This window comes from Netta rufina (assembly GCF_964035555.1).
Source record: "Netta rufina genome assembly, chromosome: 1".
Taxonomy (NCBI): domain Eukaryota; kingdom Metazoa; phylum Chordata; class Aves; order Anseriformes; family Anatidae; genus Netta; species Netta rufina.
The window spans coordinates 196,590,218-196,615,248 of record NC_140123.1 but is presented as its reverse complement, the minus strand read 5'-3'; the positions used below and the strand labels follow the sequence as shown (position 1 = coordinate 196,615,248).

At 34.5% G+C, this 25,031-nt stretch overlaps 1 protein-coding gene across 1 annotated transcript in view; it reads left to right on the top strand.

The window, feature by feature from the left end:
* CACNA2D1 (calcium voltage-gated channel auxiliary subunit alpha2delta 1) overlaps positions 1–25,031 on the top strand; it is a 408,933-nt gene that overhangs the window by 264,837 nt on the left and 119,065 nt on the right. The gene's annotated exons all lie outside the window — the stretch shown is intronic.

Sequence of the window (25,031 nt, the reverse complement as noted above, 5' to 3'; positions counted from 1 at the left end):
GATGCATCATACTAATAGAATATATGAATCAAAAGACTGATGATCATCAACGGGCAACTTATTGTGATTCTTCTGAGGAGGAAAAATACACTTCTGTTTCCCATTAAGCAGAGGAAGAATCTTTCATTAATTAGATTAGTATGTTTATCAGGAGCCATTGTTAAAAGCTTAGTTCTTGCTCTGGGATATAATTTTGAGGCATAGGATCACTAGAATGAATTCCACGATGTATAAAGAGTATAACTAAAAAGAAGTGTTATTTAGCAAGCATGTATTTAGTATTTTTTACATTCCACAGTATTTTTTATATTCCACAAATGAGACGCATTTTTTCTGCAATTTAGAAACAAGAGAACCTTGATGTTTCCTGGGGGCAGTGTAATTCATTGTCCACTTAAAATCAGTTTTATTGCATTGGTTTAAGTACACAGCAGAAGAACCTCATTTGAAGCTACTGTTTAAATAGCCTTGCATGTCTACCAATTTATACTGATAAATTTGTTCCTGTTATTTCTACATCAAAGTCAGTCTGATCTTTTTATTGCTATTAGGTCTATAATTATTGATTAGTTAGTCAAACAGCATAATTGTTGAGTGCTATTATGAATGAAGGAACAAATTGATAATGGAAATCTTTTTTTATGTCAGTAATATTTCTAGGAAGGTAGAAGCAAGCACACAATTTTTAAAGATTATAGGATTTTGGTATATTTAAAATGTAATATTATATCTGTTTCTCAGCTATCTCAGTCTAGATTTCCCATTTTGAAAAAAAGAATGCTTCAAGCTTCTATAAAAATTATTGATGTGCATAGAAATAATGGATGTGCTTTGCACAGAACCAGTATGCACAATCAAGTTCAGTTTCCTGCAGTCATAACTATATGTCACCCACCCTGATCTGACCAAGGGCAGTAGATGTCCAGTTCAAAATCCACATCCTGCAAATCATCTACTCCTTTGGCATTGCAAGACAGGGGTCACAAAGAACTTTCTAGTTGCTTTCTACCTGTAGTAAATTTAAGAACTAAATGGAATATCAATGCCAGACCTAAAGCGTGTCACATAAAAAAGTGCAGGAGAGGTTGAATGCATTTTATTCCCACACTGCATTTTATTCCCACACTATTTGCTAAGTAAAAATGTGAAATGGAAAATTTTGCCAGTTTATTTAAAAATCTCTTTAGTACCAGTAGCTGTGGATTCACAGGCAAGAGATCAAAGGGCAAGCATGTACCCTTAATATAGTCCTAGTCTGCTGAAATTTGTGGCTGAAGGGCTCCTTGATGTTAATGTCTTTGTATTTTATATTCCTCAGCAGATATATATATATATTTTTTTTTATTTGTATTTTTATTTTTTCCTGTATGGGTAAGGTTTTGAAGCCATATTATCTCAGACAAAATAGTGAGGCAAAGGATTATGTATTGTTTTAAGAATTCTCTCTTTTTTTTTTTTTTTTTCATTTTTCAATTCTCCCAGTTCTTCTATTGAAAGTGACAGCAAGTGTTTGTTTTGTGTTTACATTTTCCAGAACACCAGTCATTCTGTAGCCATCTTCGATGTACTGTCCAGCGGGGTTTTAATGCTTTTCCCATAGGGTGTAGGAATCCTTATTGAATCAATTCTTCATTATGTGAAAATGGTTGTAGAGCTCTCATCTCATCTCATACTTTTTTTCTTTTTCTTTTTCTTTTTCTTTTTCTTTTTCTTTTTCTTTTTCTTTTTCTTTTTCTTTTTCTTTTTCTTTTTCTTTTTCTTTTTCTTTTTCTTTTTCTTTTTCTTTTTCTTTTTCTCTCTTCTGGGAGCTCTGCTTCTTCTGGGATTTGTCCAAAATACTGTAATTAGGACACAGATTGAAATTTTCATCCCTTGTAGTCAAAGCAAAACTTTTATGGATATGGCAGAATTGATGGACAGATGCTACCATTCTTTCTGGTACTCCAAGATGTTTCTTTTGAACATTGCATTTCTCTCACTCCTTCCTCTGTGTTTTTGCATAAAGTACAAGTGGCTTTTAGCTGAAAACTTGTGCCATCTTTGAGCATACTTTCTTCACTAATTCTTTGGAATGTCCTGAAAGCTTTAATTACACATGCACACACACGTACACACTTTTTATGCTTATTGTGGTCAGCCATCACAAAACTGTAAAGTTTCTGGGTCTTTTTTTTCCCACCACTATAGACCAGAAGATGCCATTCTGAGGATTGCTTGAACCTCTAGTTCTTTGAAGATTTTTAGTTACCTGACACTCTTTCTTTTGTTCTACACGAAGGACGTTCAAGCTGAATTATTTATATCAGCATGAAAAATAGTCAGTAGCCTCTCCCTTGTTGTCACTGGGATCTTCTTCAACACTGTATATTTTGGTTCCCTGGAGACAATATTTCTGATTCTGGAACTTTATATATAACAAGCCTGTCTGCTTTCCTTAGTACTGTTTTCCTAAAGGCTTCTAGCTGTGCTACTATGATTTTCTGGTCTTCTGTCTCCCACTCTTTCAACTAAATGTGCATCATTCTGACATCTCTCTCTCAAATATTGAAAGAAATACTGTCTTAGGCAGTCTCTGAGGAATTATAGTATCAACTGTGCCTTTTGAATTGGCTGCCTGTTTCCCTTTTGTTTCCATCATTTGCCATGGCTTATTTTTCCTTTGTATCTTTGAAGACAGCAATTTATAGTGTAGCTATTTCACTAGCTAGTCTTTCTCTGCCTTGTTTTTGCAGTTACCTTCTGCCACTGATTGCCCATGCATCACTCAGGTCTTTGATTTAGTTGCTCTGGTACAAGCAGTTTTATGTCCAGGGTCATTCTTCCTTCCTTCTATTACACTCTCAGATTCGAGCCTGACAACTGTTGTTCTTACAGAAATTTCCAGTCATCGGGTTTTCTCAATGAGCAGTTCTCACAGGCTATTTTCTGCACATGTATGTAGATACAGGTAACACAGATGTAATTTCTATCAGAAGCAAATTTCGGAAAGATGGACATTGCAAAGTGCCTAGTCAGGTCTCTCCATTGTTTCTGTTACATGTTACATGTCCTCTAAAACTGTTTCAACATGGACAAGAGGGGAAAAATTACAGAAAAAAAGCACAGAAGAGAACTGCAGTATCTTTACAAATTCCCACACAAACCATTTATTTTTGAGTTTTCTGTGGTGATATGGTTTTCTGTGGTGATGTGGTTTCTGTGTAATTTCCCTTGGACTGTCTTATGATGTCTGCTGTGAATGTATGCAATTGTTTCAAGAGGTGATGCCCTGCTTTCCTTTCTCTACAGTGATGTATACAGATCATTTATAAAGAAAGAAAATTCCACTTAGAGTAACTGGAAAGATGCAACAGCAATTTAACTTTATCAAAGAACAGAAACTACCTTTTATTCTTTACGGCATATGCAACAGTAATGCCACTTTATAATAAATAACGTACTTTGTTCGCTGAGACTAAGTGGAAATTTGGTCCAAATAGCCTTCTGGTGCTGGCTTCAGTAAAGAAATGAATGCTTTCAGGTTTCACTATAAATGGATTGGATGCACCTTACCGAATGCTTGCTAACATGTCAAATCTGTGAAGTGCACCTTCAAACAAAATAACGGTGTTCCATTTAGAATAAAAGCATCTGAATGTTCTTACAGTAGTCTATTTAGCACTTTTCTATTTTTTTAGGGCAGCAAAGCATCATCATCTTGATCCCATTTGACTACATCTTGGTCATTCAAGAATGTTACTGTCAAGTCTGCTTTTTTTTTTTTTTTTGTCTTTGTTCCTTTTTTTTCTAGTTTTGATAAATCTCTGAGTTTATTCTGAAAGAACAATGATTAAAATGGTTCCATTTTTATGTTCCACTAGGAAACAAACAAACAAACAAACAAAATGTTCCTGATATTTCTATGCAGGTGCAGGATTTAGAACCTGTATACCTGCACCTGACCCCTAAGTTACAGAATGATGGTCATTTAAGGTGCCATGTGGAACCTGAGAGCTACAGAGATACAGAGATGGATACTTTGGAGGATTTTGACCAATCTTTGCCAGTGTTTTTATAGCAATGTTAACTTTTCTGTCAAATTAACACTGAAAAAGTTTGGTGTATAATCTCATTTCATAGCATATTAGTATAGATAAGAATCTTCTGAGGAAAAAAAAAAAAAGTATATTTTGTGGCTCTTAAGTCAGTGTAGGTTTCTCTGTGCCCTATTTTCTAGTAAATGTTTGGTAGTGTAGCCCAGTAAGTTGTCATTAACATTGTCTCATTGTGATTAATTGCTTTCTACTGTCTTCACATACATTAGCTAGAGGAAATATTGATTGCAATAATTGTCAAGTTTTATTGTTGGATTGATTTTATTTGTATAGATAACTTCTGGTTAAAGGAAGGCATTGTGAACCATCAGCAAGATAATGATTGCCTTGCAGAACAGTCTGCAGAACAGAAATGTGTTCTTTTATTGAAAATGCGTTTCTCCTTAGTGCTCTGCTGTTCGGAGTTTTCACATAACCTGAACAAGTTCTTTGCTTGTTCCTTCAGTATTCCAGTTTTATCAAAGTCTTTCCTTTATTTTAATTCACTTCTACCAATTTTATATTTGAGATCTGCTATTCATATTATCACCTAAGAGATCTGAATAATTACATATCAAAATAATAATAAATAATCATTTATTATTAATCATAGATCCTCTGTGCTACAGAAATTCCACTGTGTGAGTTAAAAAACAATTCCTTATCAATTTTTGGACAATCGATGAATGTTGGACAATTTATATATTTCTATTTGATTAAAGGTGGACCTTTCAGTAAATACTTTCAGTAAATACAAGTCTTTGGCTTGTTTTAAAATGACAGGCCACACATTTTTGTAATAATTGCTGGTAATAATTGCTATTAGCAAACAGTGATGTGGACTCGGTCAGTCCTTCAACATTCATCTTTAGAATTTGTGGTAATGCATATACTCTATCATGAAAATATTGATGGAACACAGTGTTAAGCCTTAGGCTGAAACTTTTCTTAGTACCTTCTCTTCCAGCTGCCCATGGTTGTTCTCTGCTTACTGGTATTTTATGGCTAAAAAACTGTGTGCAACAGTAATGACACCTAGTTAGCCAGATGGAGCTGTCTCGCCATAGTCTGGGAAGGACGGCACCTGATCCATCTTTCTTGCACCCTCTGTGTTGCTAGCAGACTGAAAGTTTTGAGCTCTGTGCACTTCTACTTGGGATACATTTTTGTCTGTTTTTGCTTAAAGTGGAGTTGAGATATTGTGTGGGGATAAATGCATCTGTTTTAAGCATCAATTCTCTGAGCTGATAGTTATCAGCATTTTTAGGCCACAAGGCTCAATGTTTCACTGAGCTTAATGGACTTGTTTGGAGTTGAAATCAGCAGTAAGAAATTTCTGTTCTGCACTTATTTTTGAAGAAAATTCAGAGCATGGTGGAAAGTTTTGCTTTCCTGAGATTTTTCCAGGCTTCAGAAATAAAAATACCAATTGACCCATTTGTACCAAAACACAGAAGTGTGGCTTTTGTGTGTGTGTGTGACGAGGTTACACAACTGTGGAGTTTTAGTTTATTTTCACTCTCATCACGGTGAGATGATTCAAAGAGTGGCATTTTTTCATGCAAGGATAGAAGTTTGCTGAGAATTTAAAACTATAAAAGACACTGACCAAAGTCATCACTGGGTTTCAGGATTGTCCTAAGCAGTTAACAAGAATGCTAGGAGAAAGGCAGTGGAAAATCAAAATTATGACTTCAATATAAAAATGAACATGGTACATATGATAAGGAAGTGGAAATCTGTTCCTTTGGAAAGATCGATACAAAAAATTCAATAGAAGCTGACAGGAAAAGTGAAAGCTCTTTGCTTGAATAAGATGAATATAAAATAGGCAGGAATAGGATCTGACGGGTAAGTGAAAGATTGCTACTTGCATGAGATCGATACAAATGCAATGCAAACTTACAAAAAATAGCAATAATAAGTTTCTTGTAATAATAATATTAATATAAATATTTTTAATAGGAAAACATACATCATTGCATCAGAAAGATCAGGGCATATGATAGTATATCTGAAGAATATTACTATGTTATCTTCTTCTTGTATACTATGTTTTTAATTTTTTTAAGTTACTCATTCAGATATGTTATTAGTCTACCTTTTGGCCAGGTTCCTTTAATAGCTCTTGATAATTACTGCAAATCACAGGAAGATGCTAAGGAAGTAAAGGCAAGTGCAAGTATTTTGGTACAGGGTTTTTAAGAATATTATCTGTATCTTTGGAAAGGGTAGATTCAAATTCATATACTTTACATCATCTGTTCAGTGGCTTGGACCTTCTTTTTGTGGCTTCTGCAGAAAGCCCAGTTCCTGGGTCCAAGAGGTTCTTCACTAAACTCAAAGTCTAACATCTCTGCCTGTTATATATGGTCATATATATGGCCATTGTGCATCTGTGGCAGTTTTTCTGTGATCATTTTTCCCTCTCTCTTTCTTTTTTACCTGGAGTTATACTTACATATACATGGCATTCTGAAGAGCTTCTTTTCTTCCTCTTCCTCGTCCTGAATAATGGCAAATATAGGAGGCCAACAGAACCTGAGAGGGAGATAAATGTTTTTGTTCTCTTCTGAAAGTCAATTTCTAAGGGCTACAAAAAGGAAACAGACAACCTGTTCACCTTATGTTGCAAATGTGAACTTCAGATTGTTAGTCGATCAATGTTTGTGTGGTAACAGCACGGAACATAATCCACTGTGTAATGGTATCATTGCAGAATCACTGTATGAATGAAGCTAGAAGGGGCCTATGGAGAGTTGTGAGTCCAAGCCCCTTCTCAGAGCAGGGTCAGCTACAGCAGGCTGCTCAGAGCCAAGTCCATCTGGGTTGTGAGTATCTCCAGAGATGGAGGGACAGCTTCACATAACGAATTTTGACTTCATGGTTAAAATGTCTTCTAGATAGTTCTCTGAGTTGTCATGTTTATAAATAATTCAGTCTCTTGTTGCAAGCATACACTGTTTGATAGTACTGGAAAGAGAGCAAGAAACACAGGAGAAAGCTTTCTAATCCTTGTGTCCCAGTAAAGATGAAGAGATGAAAATGTTCCATGCCATAAGAGTCATAAGACCATATTCACTAAAATGAAAGTTTCTGTCTTGCTTTCCCACACCTTGAGGTTTTTGTAAAGATGTTCTAGAAAATTGCTCTTAACAGACACAGCATAACTATATGTTGTGGGGGCACAAGGGTGGTTGTTTGGAGTTTTTGGAGTGATTGCTTTAGTGGCAGCTTTATTCAGGAGATGTGCTTCAGTTTTGCATTTTTGCTCTGAAATATTTACTACTTTATTACTACTTTTACTACTTTACTAGTATTTACTGCTCAAAGATCACTTCCTTGAAGGTTAGTTTGACTTCTTAACACTAGTATGGACAAATGAAAAATACTTCAAATACCATCAACGTATGCCAATATGGAAAAGAAATGAAAAGGGTACTATAGTAAACTCTGTTGAACTTTCAATGAAGGGCCAATTGTCACTGAACTAAATTTATTTTATGTCTCTTAAGATTACAATTATAATAACACTGAGACTCCTTTAAAACTTCCTCAGATAAGTTAATTGATTTATGATCTTTCATGAATGAACCATTAGCATTTTTTGTGTGTCCTGGTAGTTAAACTTTTCAAAGATAGAAATATTACTTGAGTTTTTAATTTCAGTGCTTGTTGCCATCTTGAAGTCCCTGAACTGAAACATGAGGCAGATGACCAGTGTCATTACATAGCGGTCTAAAGAAGAGCAAGTCAGAGTTCCCATATTATAGCTTTGTTTTTCTTTCAGATTTACAATGGTGTGTAACAGACCTAAAAAAATAATCACTAAAAATCCGACAATGTGTGTTGATATAATTGCTGGCAGTGTTGGTACTCACTTTTAATATTCATATTTGAGGAAAAAAACTCTTGATGTGCCATAGAAATATGAATTAAAATCAGTGAGACTACTTTCATCAGTAAATTTGTATGCTTATGCTAGTGATGCATCTGCCGCTTCACTTTTTTACACAGAGATTCCACTGAATTATTTGCAATATTTAAGATAATGTAATGCTAATTAAATCAGTGAATAAAGTTACAGTATGAAGTGGTGAATTATGTCCTGATTTCATACGCATGGAAGCTCTCAAAGTCAACATGTTTGAATGAGAAAGAATTATAATTTTGAGTGTAGTAGCCATTGGATGTTGTTTGTTTGTTTGTGTGGGTGAAGTCATAGCTAATCCTCAAGTATACATTTTTATGATTTGATTCGTTTTCTTTCCCTGGGTCATATGCATGTGTATGTCAATGAAAGATGAAAAATGAATCTTAAGGCATGTTTGAATGCGTGTATGTAGATCAACCCTCAGTGAAGAAAAGGCACATGGTATGGGGGTTGGTATTCTGTATTGAGAAGTCAGCACTGTATTTTCATCTTGAGTAATCATATAGAAAGATGATACAGACCAACATAGTGATAGAAAAGTTGTCATTAGTTCAGCATTTTCTCTTGTACTTGAGTTATCAAATACTTTCTTAATAAAAGCACTTTATTTACGTACAGGTTCATCTTATTAATAGTGTTACACAGATCCAAACAATGTTCTTCTTGTTCTTCTACAGGTTATCCATTTGCTTTTGGCAAGCGTTTTTTTTTTTTTTTTTTTTGAGACACTATTTATATATATATTTATATATATATTGCTACATTCCAATATTCAGTTAAATCTTTCTAAGGAATGTAATAGGAGGTCCTGTAATTTGTTGTCGTTTTCACAGAGAAAACAAGCTCAAATATTGCAGTTATTTTTTTTTATTTCTTATGGTTTTTTGTTTGTTTGTTTGTTTTTAGATTTTTTTTTTTTAATCTGACAGCATCTCCAGCTATACAAAACAAGATCATGTGCAAAATGTAAATTGCTAAAATGTCTAGTGGAAGCCTAGAGTAGAACTGAAGTAAAATGCGACCTGAGAGAAAATGAAATAACTGTTCATCTCAGCTTCTTCGTACTCTAGTGTGAAAACTGCCCTTTTTGTCTTAAACTTAGATTGAACTGATAGCTCACTGCTTTTATATATATATATATAGAGAGAGAACTGTATATACATGTTATGTGTGTGTGTATATATATGTACATGGCTGTATTTATATTAACATAATTACGCATACAATCTATATAATGTTTGTGGATCAAGGAGATGCTATACATTTGTTCATATGTTGTGTCTGTGGCCTGTTCTGTGACTCCTAGGTTAAAATGTGATCTGGAACACAGATCACATTTCTGGTGCAGATCAACATATTTAGGGGGGAATAGTTTCTAAAATTCAAACATTTCTGTAAATTACTGAAATACATTTTACTTGTATAAGATAGAATATAATCATGGAATCATAGAATGGTTTGGGTTGGAAGGAACCTTGAAGATCATCTAAATCCTACCTGCCTGCCGTGGGCAGGGACACCTCCCACCAGCCCAGGTTGCCCAAAGACCCATCCAGCCTGGCTTTGAACACCTCCAGGGATGGGTCATCCACTGCTTCTCTGGGTAACCTGTGCCAGTGCCTCACCACTTTCGGAGTAAAGAATCATGATTATTTTAATCTTCTTGTTCTATTTGAATCCACACATCCTAGAACTAAACTATAAAATTGATCTTTGCAAAATTAATCTTTGTCTTGAGCAGTTAAAGCTTTCCAAGCTCTATGGTGTACAGGACTAATAACAACTGTCCAATCCTAAATAAAAAATAAGTTGTTTTTATAAAAAAAATATCAATAATACATGCTCTGTTTACATGTAATGGTTACATCTTTACTTCTCAGATAATTTTTAACACTGGACCAGGGTGTTAATGTAAATGATGTGGGTGCTACTTGCATTTTAATCCTTAGCATCATTTGAGCTAGATGGAATAAAAGAAGGTGCATAATTAATAGTTTTATATTACCAAAATGAGCTCAAACAAGAATAAAATTTTGAAAATAAGAAGAAAGAGGTTATTCAATGTTTCTGAATGTAGTTTAAATATTTAAAATGAGTTTGCATTATTTATTGTTATATGAAGTCTTCTTGTCTTTATATAAACTAATAAGTTGTTTAGGAATAACACTTTCTATTATACAAGAGCAAGAGGTATTATACAGTAATCCAAACAATTTATCATCTTGACAGTCTCCTGCAAGCTTGAATATATATCTCTAAATGGACAACTGCTGATTTTTCTTTTTTACTAAGTGGTAGATCCATATGGCGTCATATCATTTGAATACTTTTTTTTTTCTTTTTTAATCTCAATATACCTTTACTTCTTTTCAATCCTGAAGAAGTTGCATTTTTAGATTGTACCACGTACACATGAATGTATCTATAAATGGTGTATTATGCATATATGCTTTTAAAATAGTTTTTTATGCATTTTGTGGTTGATCACAGAAAACGTCACAAAATGCATGATTTGTCAAAGATCTTTGTGCATTTCTGCAATTTTACCATAGGTGGTCATGTGGGGTTAATGTTTTATTTCTTGTTTCCCTTGTAAATAATCGGTACTAGTTTTTTAACTCATTTCGTGAAATACTTTTTGCCTGGAAATATCTCATTCACTGCTTCCAATTATTGATCCCCATGCCCCTTCCTGCCCCCCCCCCCCCCACCCCCCCAGCTGTTTTTTTGAAGTATGTTCGTTTTCTCATTTTTTGCATCTAACCACCCTGCACAGAACAATGTCTGTCCACAGCAGATCTACACCATCTACACAGGAGTGCTCTCGGACCACTTTTCCTTCAATTTCTTTCCAGTTTTTCCATTTCTAGTCAGTAAAATTTTCGTCCAGTTTCAAATTGTTCCTTAATTTGATCAAGCCTCTCTGTCACAGGTAAAAGGGAATGGGAGGTTAGAGGCAAAGGGAAATTAACAGTTGCTTTTGTTTTGCAAAAACAAGGAGGACAGTGGGTCCTCCTAGGACGAGCATGACCCAGCTCAGCCCCTGTTCTGCTGCTGGTACAGCTCTTCCCTCAATCCCCTACTTGTAAATCTGGACATCAGGCTTTAATTCTCATTTTATGGTCTTCAAGACATGCAAGATGTCTTGAAGAAGCTTATGTGATTGGACAGTACTTAGCAAAATGAAATCATTATACATTAATAAATAACTAATTAATGATGAAAAATGACTTAACTACAGCATTTCTTTCTTCTGTTCCTCTGCCTTGGTGGTTATGGTCTTCAGAGCAGATGATGGATAGCTTGTCTGCTTTTTCAGTTCAAAAAAAATGTATCTTTGTTTAGTCCTATAAAGTATTCCTATAGTAGTCCTAAAGTATTCCTAAAGTAGTCCTAGAAAATGTTGTCCTTGCCTAAATTGAGTTTATAGGAGACTGTTGTCCATAACTTTGTATTGTGCATATTTTTTGGTTCTATCTTGTAGGTAACTAAAGAAAAAAAAATAACACATTCTGGTTTCTGCTAGAATAGATGTGTCTTACTAAAAACAAAAGATGACTTCTTTAAGGCTTAGTATTTTTAGTATTTTACTTAAAACAAAACAAAAAACTGCTGATAGGAAATAAATACTTTTTAACATTGACATGAAAAAGTTTTTTTGTTGTTTTTGGTTTTGTTTTTGTTTTGTTTTCTCTTCAAGAGCATCAAAAATGTTCCAATTGTTGGATTGATGTTCTGAAAAAAAAAAGATGAAGCAATTTGTTTACTTATGACTTGTCTGATATTAGTTTACAACTGCAAAATGCTAGCCAGATGTTGACTCTTAAGACAAGCAATACAGAAACCACATATATCATAAAGATAAAGTTGTGCCAAATTGCCAGATTATGTCAAGAAATCATGCAACATACCTTCAAGACATTAAAGACTCCTGAAGTTTGTCATCTGAAAGTGATGTTAAGTAAATTGTTCCAGTTTGATAGCTGAGGAAGATGCTTAGTAAGATTTTGATATGCCAAAGATTTTCTTGAAAGTCATTACTAAAATCAAGGTTAAAAGCATGTACATCAAATTGATTTAACATCAAAACATTATTTATTTATTTATTTATTTATTTATTTATTTATTTATTTATTTTGTCCATATTAGAGTTTACATAATCTGGAGTCACAGCTCAGGTTTCCTACCAGTGGCTGATGTCTCATTTTCTGATCCATTGTTACAGGCCTAAAGCTTTTAGAGGAACTGACTAGAGCAAAACACAACTCCAGTATAGATTGTGCGTTGTCCTATCCTTAATACACCAAAATTTCTTAATCTTCTTTTGGGTCGCATGCTGTATTGGTGAAGCAAGTATTTATAAAATTGTGGCCAGATTTTCAGCTGGTATACACTGGAAAATTGTATCAGTGGCTTTAGTGAAGGTACACCCACTTGCAACAGCTGGGAATCTGGCCATTACTCTACAGAATGTTTGTACCAAGAAGACAATTCTTTTTAGATGAGAAACTGTATTCATAGAAACACAGAATGGTTGGGTTAGAAGGGACCCTAAAGATCAACTGGTTCCATCTGCCCTGCCATGGGCTGGGACACCTCCCACCAGTCCTGGCTGCTCCAAGCCCCATCCAGCCTGACCTTGAATACTTTCAGGGATGGGACATCCACAGCTTCTCTGGGCAATGTCTGCCAGTGCCATATTGTCCTCGTTGTGAATAATTTCTTCCCTATATCAAGTCTAAATCTAACCTTATTTTGTTTAAAACCATTACCCCTTTACCTATCATTACAGTCCCTGATAAAGGGTCTTTCACCATCTTTCCTGTAGGCCCCCTTAAGTACTGCAAGGCTGCTCTAGTGTCTCCCCAGAGCCTTCTTATCCAACCTGGCCTTTTTATTATCTTATTGTTACATTGTTTATATGCGTATATATGTATATATGTATATCTTTATCAGTCTCAGACACATTTCTGTTACGTGTCCTCTCCTTTCAGTTACAGTATAGCTATAGCTGGATCCAAACACATTCACACATTCATCTGTAGATGAATGAGGAAAGGAAATAGAAAGGTGACCTTGTGCTCTAGATAGAGTGACATACTTGAGTATGTAGCAAGGTACTGCCTGTTGATTATGAAATGCTTTATCACTGAAAGGTTTTCTCATTCTCAGCAATCTAATTTATTTGATCCTTCATTATTGTTTCATAAGACTAGGGTTATACATGTATTGGAGCTGAATCTGTCTACATTAGTATCAGAAATGCACTTTTAAGAAAATGCTGAAACCATTCGGTCTTTGCTTTTCCTTTTTTTGAAGCAATTGCTAAAAGGGCTTGTTAGCCAAATCAGAACCTTATTTTGCTGGAGTACCTCCTAAACTGATGCAGATAGTCAGAGTTGAGACTGACTCAAGGGATGTAGCTGGTGCAAAGCTCCTGGCATTCAGGTTTGCTTCCTTTTATCAAATATGAAAATGAAAAATGGGTAGATTGCCTTGCCTATAAGGTTGGAGCTGAAATTTGTGGTATTTCACTTTGTGACATGACTCCTTGTTAAAGGCTAATATGTGTATTTTTCATCCTCCTTATTCTAGGACATGTAGTACTTCATATCTTCACTCCCTGTCTTTGGCTGAAGGTAGCTGTTTAAAAATACTGTATGACTTCAGAGGTCTCTATAATGTATTCTTAACCATTTTGGTTGCAGATACGTTTTTTCTCATAGCAGTTGTTCCATCTGTGTCTATATTTCCTTAAGATGTTGGTCTCTCCCTATGATTTGGAAAGATCTATATAGAAGCATTTAGAAACCACAGTCTCAGCATCTCTGATTTTAAAAGTTCTGTTTTGTAGTTTTTACTAATTCAGGAAGGATTATGGTCCTCAGATTCAAATATGTAAAGCTAAAATAGCTAAAAAATAGTGCAGTTTAAAACATTTAAAAATAAGGTAGGTATATATGCAGCAATAAGATTTCTTTGTTAAACCCATTCCAGCTGTTTTATTTGTTTGTTTGTTTTTTCAACTTTACTGTCTCTTCCTGTGGTTTTATATAATCACAAACTAAGTAAACTAAAAACAAGAAGACCTTCATCAAGCACACAAATATAAAAATGTGTTTCTATTCAATCACCACAACACTCAAAGAACTGCCATTAAGGGTGAATAAAGCAGTGTGTACAGAAAACTCAGATGAATCCTGAGTACTCATGGCATATGGAATTAGACAAAAAAGCTGCAAAGGAACTTAATTTTGCTGCATTTCCAAAGATTCCTTTGAGTCCTTTATCATTTCTAAGGTATTTTGAATCTTATTAAATGATTTGTCAGGTTGTTTTCTCTCTCTTTTTTGCTTGCAAAATCTGTAGTAATGAGTACTGGCTCCTGATACAGTGATCTGCTTATTGCATTAGGCTGACAATGTACTGTGGATGCAGAGAGCAGATGAACACTGGGTTACGGTGATTTGGAAGCAGGGGATTAAATCACTTCCCTGCGCTATGCAGGAGTTTTGTCATTAACTTCAGGGAGCCCAGGATTCACCCAGAGTAGAATTCAGCCTAACATCACGGAAGTTTGGGACTAACAGAATCACAGAATTTCTAGGTTGGAAGAGACCTCAAGATCATCGAGTCCAACCTCTGACCTAACGCTAGCAGTCCCCACTAAACCATATCCCTAAGCTCTACATCTAAACGTCTTTTGAAGACTTCCAGGGATGGTGACTCCACCACTTCCCTGGGCAGCCTGTTCCAATGCCTCACAACCCTTTCAGTGAAGAAGTTCTTCCTAACATCTAACCTAAAACTCCCCTGGCTCAACTTAAGCCCATTCCCCCTCGTCCTGTCACCAGGCACATGGGAGAACAGACCAACCCCCACCTCACTACAGCCTCCCTTGAGGTACCTATAGAGAGTGATAAGGTCGCCCCTGAGCCTCCTCAATGTGTGCAACAATGTGTGCTTTACTCCTCATCAATATAATGATGTAGATTAAATAAAAATAGCTTTTTTTTTTTTTTTTTTTTTTCTTGTAAAGGTGAGGTGCAGGCAAAATGTTTGTAGGAAGCAAGCACCTCTGTACAAGTAGCTAACTTATAACTTTGACCTTTCCAGTATGGTATAGACTTCTCTTTAAGAGGGAGGAGTTAATATACCCTCTATGTAACCTAGAAAACAACACAAAACCCAAGCTTAATTAACAGTCAAGATATAATACCTCTAATGATGTCATACTACAAAATTAAAACGTTTATTTTATTTTTTCATGTTCTGCATCCAAGAAGGCCATAAGGCAGTTGCCTATGGGACAGATGGTTCATCTGTTGAAGAGAGGGGGCATCTTTGGGTGGCCAAATTTTAGAAAGTATCCGTCCTTGTCAAATTTCTGACATAGCAAATTTCTCCAGAGTGAAATTTGTGGTGCAACCTTTTGCCATAAAAAACAACAGCAAAAAACAAACCTTGCTGATTTTTTTTTTTATGTTTAACCTGTAAAAGTTGTCAGTGAGATGGTTAGAATATTGAAAGGAGCAGGGGCTGTCACATCTGTACCAGCTCAGGTGATGAAACAGACTTTGACTCATCATCATTTTTCTCACGTTTCTCACTTGTGCACTGTATTCCCCTCACACTCAGTGTGTCTTGGATTTCTGTAGCCAGAGATACATTTAGATAGATGAAAACAGCCTGCTATTCATTAATTTTTCATTTATATGGGGATTAGATTAGAATCCATTAGCCAAATCCACTGTATTATTTTAATATTTGTAAAAATTCCCTAAAATTCAGAAAATAGATCTGCTATATAGAAAAGTCCCATTTATAATAACATATAATATATATATAACATATAATATATTTTAATTGATATAATATATATTTTCAATGTACTATATAATTGTTAACCACATAAGTTTTATTATATATGTAGAGCATGCATATCTATGTACTATAGGTATAGGTGTATATTAAGGTGGTAAAATATATGTTATATGTGGTTTGCAAACCCTTTAATTTTCATTTATTAAAAATAAATAAGAAAAGCAGTTTATCTTCCAACTCTCGTGCTTTGGTAAATCTGTACAGAACTGAATTGCTTGTGGTTACTGAAGTTCAGCTTTTAAAATAACCTTTTCTTTATTTGTAACAAAGCCTAGGAAGAGAGCAGGAAATGGCTTTTCAGTTGTTAAATACTTAATCTAGTTCTTAATACTTAATAGTAAATATACTTAATGCTTAATAATACTTAACTAGTAGTCCTTAATACTTAATCTAAATTCTTAATCTAGTCCAGGTTGTTCTTTACATAAACTGATTTAAATGTGTATTAAATGATCTTGTCTCCTTGTCCGTGTCTTCTATTGGCCCTTCTCAGACTTTCTGCTCTAAAAGAGGCCTCCTAATTTCCTGCTTTATTAGCTAGCTTATACCCATTTTTTCTGTGTCACTGCCATCCTTACACTTACATATTCTTTTCAGGGTTGGGCTGTTTTCTGACTGTGCCTCATTTTTCTGGATTAAATTACTCAAACTCTGTTTCCTTTCAGAAGACAGATTTTCTGTTCTTCACCAGTTATCTTAGTAGCCATTTGCAGCATTTTATCCACTTATATTCATCCCTTTGGCATAACGAACAGAAGAAACATACAAGTTTAACAGATCATGTGTCAAGCAATCTTTATACTGTATATACTGTAATACTGTATATACTGTAATATACACCATATATATTACTGTACATATTACTATATATATTAGTAATAGTATAGTAGCAATAGTGATAGTAGTAATATGTTAGTAATATTAGTAATATATACGTATATTAATATACATATATATATGTGTATATTGTATATATGTATATATTACTGTATGTATATACTGTATATACTGTAATACTGTATTATCCTCTCTCTTTTTGTTGGAGCTACTTTCCAATTTACCATGACTGAGGACAGGACAGGAGGAATTGCTGTTGATGGGTAGTATCTATGTAAGAAAAAATGTGAGAACATTGTAATAGGCAACTGCATAAACCAAATGAATCGTCCCTGGAAGTCTTAAAAAGACGTTTAGATGTAGAGCTTAGGGATATGGTTTAGTGGGGACTGTTAGTGTTAGGTCAGAGGTTGGACTCAATGATCTTGAGGTCTCTTCCAACCTAGAAATTCTGTGATTCTGTGATTCTGTGAAATACACAATAACATCAATTTCTGAATTAATAGTTTTCAGACTACAAATAGTATAAAATTTAATAGGAATGAGGAAAATAGTTAATATATATATATATAGTTAATAGGAATGAGGAAAATAGTTAATATGTTGCATAAAGCAAGAGAGTTTTTGTATGAGTTGGCTTTTTAAAATTTATTTTTTTTTCCTTCTCACTTTCCCTAGCTACTGCTTAGGACTTACTGATCTTATAAAATACTCTAGTGACTTAAAGGTAATGGTACTGAAGGGGTGTTAGGTACCTTGTCAGACCAAAGACAGAACTAAATTATTCCAGAAGAACATTTTCTAGACAGTCTTTTGATTTTTTGTTTTTGTTAACACCTAATTAACAATTTTGTAGAGAGAAGCCTGCATTAAAGATCAAGCATACTTCTATAGCTAGTTTAATTTCGGTGTCAATATGGTATCCTTTGAAATGCTAACCAAAAGTTAGAGAAAAGTGAAGAAAGATTGGAGTTAATACCTATACTATAGCTATCTTTATTTTCTAAGTGGATGCTCTGTTGATATTTAATCCATGATATTTCCATAAAAATAAAACATCTTAATTTTAAAATGTCACCTGATTTTTAAAATAAGGAGTATAAGGATTTTTAAAATGAGGAGTAGGTCCAGTTAGAGGACCTACTTTGAAGTCACTTGAAAAAACTAATAATAAATAGTAAATAATTCAAAGCTTGCTGTAATTACTGCAGTAAGTTTATTCATTTTTTAACATTAGTCTCGTACATTGTACTTAGCTCTAAAAAATATGAAAGCCCTCCAGCTCACCTTTAGTCAGTGATACTTTTCATATCATTTTTCTTCTTACCTTTTTCTCAGAAAAAAATAAAAATAAATATAAAAATAAAAATACTGTATGGCTGTTAACATTGGGTATGTCTCCATGCTCAAACACATGCTAGAATTTGTTGATCTTAGAGGATGCAATGTAAAAACTGATTTTCATCCTTCCCAATTTGTTGGGAATTAATTGCTGTTATCAGCAATATGTTGCTGTTTACTAATGAGGGTGTCTTTTCTGTTTTATAGTGACATAAAGAAATTGTTTAAAAACTATGAGTTGGTACTAAAGTTTTTATGACTTTATGTTGCATTAACTCTTTTTTTGTTGAGCTATAATGGAAGTTTAATTTTCATGACATTTTTATTCTCATTTCCTTCTCCTGGGCATTTGTTTTAATGAGTGTTCAGTGTGCTGTTCTAGCTATCAGCATGTGGTGGCTAAGCCAGTCAGTGCACATCATATGGCATTGCCAATTAATTTACTTGATTTGACACAGACACAACAGTATGCTAGACTTCAGTGACTTCTTCAAAGAATTATTTATAGAAGTGTCTGGGACATAATGTCAGATATCTAATGGGTAGTAGAGAAGTTGTTCATTTGAAGAAAAAGTACATGACATTTTATAATTTATGTTTTTAATTAAAAGTGTAAAATACCTACTCTAAAAATCTTCTTTCAGCAATATTAGATGTCAAAACTATTTGATTTTGTTGCTGTTTTCCATGTTAAAAATTGCATTTTAATACTTTATTTCTTGAGCACCATAGAATGTATACTCTGAAAAAAAATAAATCTGATTATCCAGTAATTTAAATTTCAAGTATGATAGGAAATACAAATGTTACTTTGAAGACAAGAATTTTTAATTGACCTGTATATAAAATATCAAACAAGGCAACACCTAAAATAATGACCTAACGACCTATCCAACTGGAAATGCCACTGTGTAACAGCTATTGCGTGTTCAATTTTTAGACTGTCCCCCCTCCCTCCCATTTAAATTTTCCTCCCGTGCTTTAAAGGAAAAGAAAAAATGACCCTTCACTTAGTTAAATGCTTGTTTTAATTATTAAAAACAAACAAACAAACAAAAAACAACAGCATAACAAATACACCATTTTATTCAGTTTGTAATTTTTTCCCATTTGTAATTCTTTACCTTTCAAAATATGTAATTAACTCCTAATATAGTTAGCCAACGCACAATATAACACTTTCAAATCATCTGGTAGATGTTTTCAAGACTAAATACAAGTTATTACAAATCTTATTTAAAGTGTACAGTTTCTAAACACATATTTCTATGATCCGTGTATATATCTAGTAGTATTGTCTACCAGCGTGAGTGGATGGCAGTGCATCCTTTGGAGCTATGATTTATTTGCTTAACCTCCTTGGAGAGTTGGGATAAAATACTCCACAGTTCTCATATACCTCTCATATGAGAACTCACAGTTCTCATATTTATATATATATATATATATATGCAAATACATAAATATAAATTATTATTTATATTCTCTTTTAACAGGTTTCTAAACATCTATGAAGTTTTTTGTTTGTTTGCTGTTGTTTTTGTTTGTTTTAATTATTGTTATTGCTATTTTTTTTGGATGACTGTTACAAGTTAAACACTTTCCCATGGTATTCTGTTTAAAGCTTAAGTGTGTACATTCAGATTTCTGATTCCACTGAGAGGACCAGTTACCTAGGAGACAGTATTCAATTTGGAGCCACTATAATCTTTCCTTTCCTCTGGCCTTTTGTTCACGCTGAACTGTACATAAAAGAAATGGCATGCACCTAGATTTGAAGGGTTGAGGCTTATTTTGCTACCAGAATAGTTTTTCAAGTTGCTATATTTGAGAATTATGTAGGAAACGTTTATTTGAGACAGTGTAAACATCTAATAAAAATACCTTCAATGTAAAAAGTAATAATAAAAACCCCTTCTTTGTCCAACATATAATGAAATAGGAGTGAAAATTTTCAACAATAGCTCAGTGTGTAACATTCTATTTAATTTAACATATGCTGGAAGGAATTTAATTTTGAAAAAAATTAGTGATGTGCTGTCACCACTATTTTCATCAAAAATCCATAACACAGCATCATATGAGCCTCTATGAAGAAAATCAACTTTATCTCAGCCAAAACCATGACAAAAACAGGTCATAAAAAAGGCAACTTATATTTTTTGTAGAATTTCTGTAATATCCAATTAGTATGGCCACAGACAGAAACTTCTGTGTCCATTCAAGTATATTAAAAATAAGCATTTGCATGTATATTCTTCCTCTGTGCCTACTTTTAAACACCATAATGTTGGGCTGCAAATATATATTTCATTCATAAAAATAATTAGTCAGTGTTATCTTCAAAGAGATCAGTGAGTCAACCTCATTAAACAGGATATGGAGCTGTAATACTTGCCATACGCTGGAAGACAATTAATGGTCTGCAGAGGCAGTCCCTTCTGTTCTCCCCAGTGTACATGTAGCTGCCTCATCAGGGAACAGTAGCTGACACATTTTCTGATATAGTAAATAGCTTTCCAGCTTTTCAAATAAAGTTACACTCTGCCTTGTATGGAGTCCGGGGCCTATACATTTAATAAATCATCAGAAGTGCATTCCAGTTCTTTTTTATTGATTGCGTTTGCAGAGGAAAATTGAATCCATTCCTTGTCAAGGCCCCTAAACCTCATGTCATAAAGAAGAGGGAGAAAGGAAAAGATGGATGGAATTCATTGGAATTAGCCAGGAAGAATGATGCTTCCTATTGTGTGATGATGAATTTTATTTTTTCATCCTGCCTATATCAAATGAAAGGTAGCAGCTGAAGTACTTTGAAGAAGTAATCTTCAAAGACTTTTCTTAGCAGAATTGGAAATAAGCTTATTGGAGAGTTGTCTCAAAGTAGATTTTCTGTCAATTATCAGTCAAAAGCTCTTTCCTTTACAGAATGTTAACTCAAAAGGAAACATAAGTGTTTTTAGGATATGCATCGTCTCAATAGGTGTGGCTATAAAACCTCTAACATTTTGTGTTAGTTAAATATGCTTTTTAATAACAGAAAAAGAAGTGGAATTCTCACTTATATTCATGAGGCCAGTATAAACCCATGTCTTTCCAAATTAAGGTATTCTGACAAGTGGTGTGGTCTCTACTGTGAGCTATTGAAACTAGCACTGCCTTGATTTTTATGTGCAAATTGAGAATCATGATATTTTAGTGGAAGCCATCTGAAGAATAGTTTCGTTACTGTTTATGAGGTTTTTGCTTTATTTTCTTTGATTGACAAGTTTCAAATCCATTGCTGTAGGCTTAAGAAAGAATTTAGATATTGTTTTGAAATTGTCTATTACCAGAGATATTGCATTAAAAAAAAGAAGCAAGGTAACTGATTTACATCTTACCTTTTGAAATCCAGGGTGTGTTCTTTAGAAGAAGCAAACACATAAAGTATGTTTTGGAAAAGCAAGTAGAAAAATAAACGATTAAAGCTGAAATTCCCAGCACCCTTTTCCTGTTCACTGTTCACTGGGTTAGTTAATGCAAATATGTGGTTATTCTAGATACAAATAAGCTAATGAAGAAAACAAAAACAATCAAAAACAAAACAAAACAAAACAAAAACCCTGAATAAAGTGAGCAAGTTTGAGTTACAAATAGAAAATGCTCCAGGAATGTTTTTTTTTTTCAATTATCATACAATTATCCATTTGCATAACAGTCCCACCAAATAAACTCTGTGTTTCTTTCATACTATTAGTAGTCTTTTCCCATATTTATTTCATTTTACTTCTGTTTGGATGTTCTGCTCTTGTTGTTCACATTCAATCCACATTAGTATTTTATTTTCAATTTAATGAGTTTTTTTCTTTTCTTTTCCTTTTTTTTTTTTTTTTCTACAGCTGCAGGTTGTTGGATTTTTTTTCAAATGTGTTTTTCTCTGGGAGAAAATTGTCTAGAAGGAGGAGGGGGGGAGGGGGGAGGGTAAACTTGGAAGTAAATAAGATTATTAAAATCTTGACTCTGATTGTGAGGCATCACTTCTCCACCAGTATTATAAATAAGATCCAGAGAGCCATACTTCTTACTTCATCTCCACAAATTTAATAAAGCGATGAAATTATTTGTTCCAATATATCTATTCGGTACTTTAGTACTTAGGTATTTTACTGTTTGTACAGTGTCTTAGTTTCTCCAGTTTTGTATATACACGTATTTTAGAAATATATTTGTATATGTATGAGTATATATATATGTGCGTGTTTGATGTACTTACATGTTCATAAATATAAAACTTTGCAACATATGTTTGTATGATGCTAGACACTCTTTGCAATTATATTTGTAAATATATGTTAATATGGCTAATATATCTTCATATTGAATGTAGTTCATTTGTTTGTACGGTTGCTGTCTGAAGGAAATCTTTTCTTTAGAAATATTGTATTCAGTTTTGTACATGAGCAGGCATAGCCACTGACTGAGGAGAGCAATTATGAGAGTGAATAATTTAATATTATTTCTAATCAGATGTTTTACTGAATATGGGTATCAGTGGCCTGATCAGGGTGGTAAAGTAGCCAGATTTGAGGGTAAAGGCTGCAGCAATTTTAAATTAGAATCATAGAAGAGAATCATTGAATTGTTTAGTCTGGAAAAGACCTTCAAGATCATCCGGTCCAACCATCCCTCTACCACTAACGTCATCCGCTAAACCATGTCCCTAACCACCATGTCCAACCCTTCCTTGAACAAACACCCTCAGGGACGGTGACTCCACCACCTCCCTGGGCAACCTGTTCCTTGCCTGACTGCTCTTTCCGAGAATAAATGTTTCCTAATTTCTAACCTAAAGCTCTCCTGGTGCAACTTGAGGCCATTTCCTCTGATCCTATCTGTGTTATCTGTGAGAAGAGGCCGACCCCCAGCTCCTCACAACTTCCTCTCAGGTAGTTGTAGAGTGCAGTAAGGTCTCCCCTGAGCCTCCTTTTCTCCAGACTAAACAGCCCCAGTTCCCACAGCTGTGCCTCACAGGACTTGTGTTCCACACCCTTCACCAGGTTCATAGCCCTTCTCTGAACGTGTTCCAGGACCTCGATGTCTTTCTTGTAGTGAGGGGCCCAAAGCTGAACACAGAACTTGAGGTGCATCCTCACCAGAGCTGAGTACGAGGGGAAGATCACCTGCCTAGTCCTGCTGGCTACACTGTTCCTGATACAAACCAGAATGCCATTGGCCTTCTTGGCCACCTGGGCACACTTCTGGCTCGTGTTCAGGTGAGCATCAGTCAGCACCCCCAGATCCTTTTCCTCTGCACGGTTTTTGAGCCACTCTGCCCCAAGCCTGTAGCATTACATGGGGTTGTTGTCACCAAAGTTCAGGACACGGAACTTGGCCATGTTGAACCTCATCCATCAACCCATCAACCCATCCAGTCCAGGTTGGGCCTTCCTACAGGGCCTTCCTACTCTCTGGCAGATCGACACTTCTCCACCAAATTTGGTGTCAAATGCAAACTTAATGAGGGTGTACACATTGGTTAATGTTGTTATCGGTCTGAGGAATCTGTGGAGGACACTGAAATCTAAGTGCTTTGTCAGATAGTAAAGAGGTAAGAGTTACCATCTCTGATGTGCCTAAAGTAAGCGCCCTATGCTCCAATGCTCTGAATGCCGCTCGGAACCATTGGTATAGGCTTCCACTGGGCCAAGTACTCTGTATATCAAATGAGAAAATGGTAACATGAAGAACAGAAAAATCAAGTGTGAGAGGAAATTATTTGCTGAGTAAATAAATGGTTCTAATGACTTAATGGAGCTGCTTCTGGAAGTAAGATCTGAAACAAAGTCAAGCTTAGAAGGAGTTTAGAAAGGGTGCCTATAATGGTTAATTAGGCAGTAGATCAAACTGGTTCTAAAAGAGATGATGGAACAGTAAACATTTTAAAATGACAATGAACTTCTCATGGTACTGCAGGGTTTTATTCCCCTTTCTCAAATAAGCATATATTTTTATAATTACCTACTTTACAAAGAGCCAGGTACATACTATAAAGTTTATTTTAAGCATATATTTTTATAATTACCTACTTTACAAAGAGCCAGGTACATACTATAAACTTTATTTACAGGGAATGTCAAGGGTTGGACATTTAATTTGATATTTCTATAAGAAGCTGTACTTTCAAATAGTAATACTTTAAAAATCCTCTCAAAAACACGTAAACCTTTCTGCAAAACACATGGTGTAGCAATTTCCTCCTTAACCTTTAAAAACAAGCCTATAAAATTTAATGTTACAATCTCTGTAGTACCTGTAACAACCTAATTTTTAAACTGTTTCAAACTGTCAACTGATAACTTTTTACCTGTCCTTACCCTACATATAGAATTTTGTACTGTGATGCCACTCATCTGTGAATGTGAACTATTTTTTCTTTCAATTTGACTTGCCCATTTGCAAGAGAACACGGTTTCTTTCTTGTGTGCAATACTGTAGTGTAAGCAAGATCTAAATTACAGTCTTGCCTTTCTTAGGATTTATATCTACATCTTCAGTTATTTTCAAATGTTTTTGTTTGGTTGGTTGGTTGGTTGCTGGTTTTGTTTGTTTTTTTTTTGTTTGCTTTATTTTCCCATCCAGTTCCCTTTACATTCTTGGCTTGCTAATCTAGGTGTTACGTAGATGCCATTAGGCATCACAGAGGAAGGAATTAGAGCCCCAACCAAAAAAACCACCATATTCTTTCTAAAAATAATGAATGTCAGCTATTGCCTAACATGAATAAGATAATGAGATATTTAGAGCTGATTAAATGATGGTGAAAAAGATTATCTATATCATCTAATACCATTTGAGAGTGTCTCCCAACATTTATCACAAAGGTGTAGAACACTAATATACATACATTTCGTATATTAGAAACAGAAACGGAAATAGAAATAAAAATAGAAAAAGAAATATATATTTTTTTTTCATTAAAA